At 38.6% G+C, this 5,812-nt stretch overlaps 1 protein-coding gene across 1 annotated transcript in view; it reads left to right on the top strand.

Moving 5' to 3' along the window:
* Positions 1–2,099, top strand: part of CALCB (calcitonin related polypeptide beta) — a 12,194-nt gene extending 10,095 nt beyond the window's left edge. The window contains exon 5 of the mRNA XM_040327861.1: positions 1,938–2,099. The gene's annotated coding sequence lies outside the window, so the exon portion shown is untranslated. The remainder of the gene's footprint in view (positions 1–1,937) is intronic.
* The last annotated feature ends 3,713 nt before the right edge of the window (positions 2,100–5,812 follow it).

Below are 5,812 nucleotides of genomic sequence, written 5' to 3' on the forward strand. Positions count from 1 at the left end.
GAGATGAATGAATTAATAATAATATAAGTTTATTTATTTTTTTGGATGAGGTTTAGGAATGGAGGAGCATGTACGAGGGGCCACTGAGAGATTTAATTAATTATTTTTAAAATAAAACATTATTATTATTATTAATAATAATAATATTAATAATAACGTATAATAATAATATTATAACGTTTTTTTTTGTTCTTGTTTTTTTTTTTTTGTGGAGGATTAGGAAGCAATCACAGCAGCTGTATAGAGATGAATGAATAAAAATATAAGTTTTTTTTTGGGAAGCGGTTTAGGAATGGAGGGGCATGTACGTGGTGCCACTAAGAGATTTAATTAATTATTTTTTAAACAAAACATTATTATTATTATTATTATTATTATTATTATTATTATTATTAATAATAATAATAATAATAATAATAATAATAATAATATAAAGTTGTTTTGTTTTTGTGGAGGATTAGGAGGAAGCCATCACAGCAGCTGTGCGGAGATGAATGAATAATAATATAAGTTTTTATTTAGTTTTTTTGGGAAGAGGTTTAGGAATGAAGGAGCATGTACGAGGGGCCACTAAGAGATTTTATTAATTATTTGGAAAACAAAACATTATTATTAATATTAATAATAATATTAATAATAACATAGAATAATATAAAGTTTTTTTTTTTTTTTGCGGAAGTTTAGGAAACTATCACAGCAGCTGTGTGGAGATGAATGAATAATAATATAACGTTATTTTTTTTTTCTTCTTGAGAAGGTTTAGGAATGGAGGAGCATGTACGAGGGGCCAATAAGAGTTTTAATTTATTATTTTGAAAACAAAATATTATTATTAATATTAATAATAATAATAATAATAATAATAACATATTATTATAATAATAATAATAATAATAATAATAACATATTATAATAATAATAATAATATTAATAATAACATATTATAATAATAATAATAATAATAATAATAATATAACGTTTTTTGTGGAGGATTAAATTAGGAAGCCATCACAGCAGCTAATAATAACATATAATAATAATAATAATAATAATAATAATAATAACATATTATAATAATAATAATAATATTAATAATAACATATTATAATAATAATAATAATATAACGTTTTTTGTGGAGGATTAAATTAGGAAGCCATCACAGCAGCTAATAATAATAATATTATTATTATTATTATTATTATTATTATTAACATATTATAATAATAATATTAATAATAACATATTATAATTATAATAATAAAAATATAACGTTTTTTGTGGAGGATTAAATTAGGAAGCCATCACAGCAGCTGTGTGGAGATGAATAAAGGAGCATGTAGGAGAGTCCACTGAGAGATTTAAGGAATCAATTTTAAATGGAAGTATTAATATTAAATTATAATAATAATATAAGACTGTTTTTTTGTCTTTGTTTTTTTTCTGGAGGAGGTTCAGGAATGGAGGAGCATATACGAGGGGCCACTAAGAGATTTAATAAATTATTTGGAAAATATAGCATTATTAATATTAATAATATTAATTATTACATATATTAATAATAATAATAATAATAATAATAATAATAATAACATATTATAATAATAATAATAATAATAATAATATAAAGCCATCACAGCAGCTGTGTGGAGATGAATGGAGGCGTGTGTAGGAGGGGCCACTGAGAGATTTAATTAATCAATTTGTAACCTATAAAAAGGGGCGGGACTCTGACTCCACTGACAATTTATAGGCTATAGAAAAGAAAACATTTCACCCACAATGACCTTTATAAATGGACTATGAAATGACCGTTCTTATTCTTTTATTCTTTTGTTATTATTTTAATAGAAGAAAATAATTCACCAATGAATCTGAACATTTTTATATCTCAAGCTGTATAAATGAGTAATTTTATTTTTTTTATTTTTTTTTCCAGATTGCCATGAAAATGACAACGTCAACTTTCTTCCAGACACATCAAGAAGGCCAAATTTAAACCTTTTGCATCTTTACGAGACCAACTCATGTTTATTTATTTATTTAAAAATGATCAACGTATTTATTTTTTCATTTTAACATTGCTAATGCACTTCTGTTTTTTTTTTTTTTTTTTTATTTATTTATTGTAAAAAAGAGGTATTTATTACAATAAAAAGATCTATTCTTTTTATATATTTCAAAATAAAATGTGACGTCATCCCCTTTTATTCTTTATATTCCTCGCACCGCGTGACTCGTGGCGCTTTTCATAGCGACTTTGCAGTTCTTGGGGTGCAATGTAAGAGGGACGCCTCAGGTATCGGGGGGGGGGGGGGAGGGGAGGGGTGATGATGAGCTGCAGTTTTGGTGTGCCGTGCCTTGATGTAAAACTGTTGGACTGAAATGATTGTACAGTATGTTATAGAAAAAAAACAAATAAAAAAAAAAAACATTGTATCTATTGTGAATTTCAGCAAGATTAAAAAAAGTATTTTAGATACACCTCGAATCTTCACGGCTTTTCTTTACTTTCGCTTATAAAAAATTGCTTTTATTATATTTTACATTGTAAATAAAAAACCTAACTTACCTATATAATAATACATTTTTATTATATATATATATACACACAGTATATCACAAAAGTAAGTACACCCCTCAGTCTCATTCCTTGTATCTTTTCATGTGACAACACTGAAGAAATGACACTTTGGGGCAGATCCACATGCATCTGCGTGGGCGCAGCGTATCTGAGATACGCTACGCCGCTGTAACTTACTTACTTACTTACTTTTCTTTTCTTTGAATCCTGAAAGAATTTGCGCCGTAAGTTACGCCGGCGTAGTGTATCTCTCGCGGCGTAAGGCCCCGGAATTCAAATTGGGCGGGTAGGGTGCGTGTTTCATTTAAACGCTGAACGAAGGAACCTCCCCCAACTACCAAGGAACCTCCCCAACTACTAAGGAACCTCCCCCAACTACTAAGGAACCTCCCCCAACTACCAAGGAACCTCCCCCAACTACTAAGGGACCTCCCCCCAACTACTAAGGAACCTCCCCCAACCCAACTACAAGAAACGTCTGACCTCTGTGCTTCTCAACAAGGGACCTCCCCTAACTACTAAGGAACCTCCCCCAACTACAAGAAACGTCTGACCTCTGTGCTTCCCAACAAGGAACCTCCCCAACTACTAAGGAACCTCCCCCGACTACTAAGGAACCTCCCCCAACTACTAAGGAACCTCCCCCAACTACTAAGGAACCTCCCCCAACTACTAAGGAACCTCCCCCGACTACTAAGGAACCTCCCCCAACTACTAAGGAACCTCCCCAAACTGCTAAGGAACCTCCCCCCACTACTCAGTGCCGGTTCACACTGCCGTGACTTGGGATCTGACTTGTGTGGCCCCAAGTCGCATGACATGAGAAATTCTATTGAAGTGAATGGGAGACGTCTTAATGAACACTACGGCAGTCGCTCCGACTTTAGAAAAGGTGCCTGTACTACTTCTAGGCGACTTGTACCCATTGATTTCAATGGAAGTCGCCTCCAAAGTCGGATCCCGTGTCTTAACTGAAGCAACTTTACAAGAAGAGAAAATCGTTTTCTCAGGCAAACCCAGGGCCGTCTTGATAGCCTCACGGGCCCCTGGGCAAAGTAATGCTCTGGGGCCCCTATAATGATGACAGTGCAGGTAAACAGACATCAAGTAGGTAGGAGGCAGACTGCCCCCCCTGTGTATCCATCACTCTCAGTGCCATCATGGGGCCCCCAATTTCAGGGCAGTGTGGGCTCAAGGACCAGCTGCTTTGGGGAAAGTGCAGGTGCCCCCCATGCAGCTGGGGCCCCTGGGCAGTGCCCAGGTGTGCCCTCTCATTAAGACAGCCCTGGGCAAACCCCTCCCCCCTCTCCCTCCCACAGAGCTGATTATTGTTTGATTGGCCACTGGCAAAGTTGCCTGTCCTGGAGTTGCCTCGTGCCGACTTTCATGTGGCTGTAGTGTGATTCAGCACTAAGGGGATCAAATACTTATTTTACTCACTGAACTCCATTTATAACATTTGTAACGTGTGATTTTTCTGGATTTTTGGTTTGATATTCTGTCTCTATCATATAAAATACTGTAATACTTCGGATTACGAACATAATTCATTCCAGAAGAAGAATGCTTGTAATCCAAAGCACTCGTATATCAAAGCGGGTTACCCCATAGGAAATAATGGAAAATCAGATAATCCATTCCGCAGCCACTGCTTGTTTATGCAGTACCGCATGTGCCCAGAGGTGCGGAGGGGGGCGCCAGAGACACTCGGAAACTCTCGGAGACACTCGGAAACTCTCGGGGACGCTCGGGAACAGAGGCCCGGATTCAGATACATTTTCGTATCTATCGGCGGGCGTAGCGTATCTCAGATACATTACGCCGCCGTAACTTAGGGCGCAAGTTCCGTATTCAGAAAGAACTTGCGCCCTAAGTTACGGCGGCGTAGTGTAAATGTGTCGGCGTAAGGCCTGCCTAATTCAAATGTGGGTGATGTGGGCGTGTTTTATTTAAATTACTTGTCCGTGAACGTTTCCGAGTGCGCATGCGCCGTCCATGAACGTTTCCGAGTGCGCATGCGCCGTCCGTGAACGTATCCAAGTGCACATGCGCTGTCCGTGAACGTTTCCAAGTGCGCATGCTCCAAATTACGCCGCAAACTGTCAATGCTTTCGACGTGAACGTAACTTACGTACAGCCCTATTCGCGAACGACTTACGTAAACGACGTAAAATACGACGCTGTTCGTGTGTTTCCGACGTCCATACCTAACATGACTTACCCCTGCTTTATGAGGGGTAACTTTACGCCGGAAAAAGCCTTACATAAACGACGTAAAAAAAAAAATGCGCCGGGCGGACGTACGTTTCAGAATCGGCGTATCTACCTAATTTACATATTCCTCGCATAAATCTACGGAAGCGCCACCTAGCGGCCAGCGTAAATATGCAGCCTAAGATACGACGGCGTAAGAGACTTACGCCGGTCGGATCTTAGGGAAATCTATGCGTAACTGATTCTCTGAATCAGGTGCATAGATACGACCCCGCAACTCGGAGTTACGACGGCGTATCCGGAGAGACGCTGTCGTAACTCGTATCTGAATCCGGGCCAGAGTGTTTCCAAGTGTCTCCAAGCATCATTGGCGCCCCCGGACCTCTTCACGGGTCTTCAAACTACAGCCCTCCAGTTGTTCAGGAACTACAATTCCCATCATGCCCTAGTAATGTCAGTGAATGTCAGTGGGCCGGATTCAGATAGATCAGCGGATCTTTAGATCCGCGTAACCTATCTGATTTACGATCCGCTGCCGCAAGTTTTTGAGGCGAGTGCTTAATTCAGAAAGCACTTACCTCAAAACTTGCGGCGGCGTATCGTAAATCCCCCGTTGGAATTCAAATTCCGCAGCTAGGGGGCGTGTGAAATTTAAATCAGGCGCGTCCCCGCGCGATCGAACAGCGCATGCGCCGTCCGCTAAATTTCCCAGTGTGCATTGCTCCAATTGACGTCGCTGGGACGTCATTGGTTTCGATGTGAACGTAAATTACATCCATCCGTATTCGCGAACGACTTAGGCAAACGACGTAAAAAATAAAAAATTCGACCCGGGAACGACGGCCATACTTAACATAGGATACCCCTCATATAGCAGGGGTAACTACACGCCGGAAAAAGCCGAACGCAAACAACGTAAAAAAAAAAAGCGCCGGGCGGTCCTTCGTTTCTGAATCGGCGTAACTCCTCATTTGCATATTCCTCGCGTATACAAACGGAAGCGCCACCTAGCGGCC

This window comes from Rana temporaria, chromosome 11 (genome assembly GCF_905171775.1).
Source record: "Rana temporaria chromosome 11, aRanTem1.1, whole genome shotgun sequence".
NCBI lineage: Eukaryota > Metazoa > Chordata > Amphibia > Anura > Ranidae > Rana > Rana temporaria.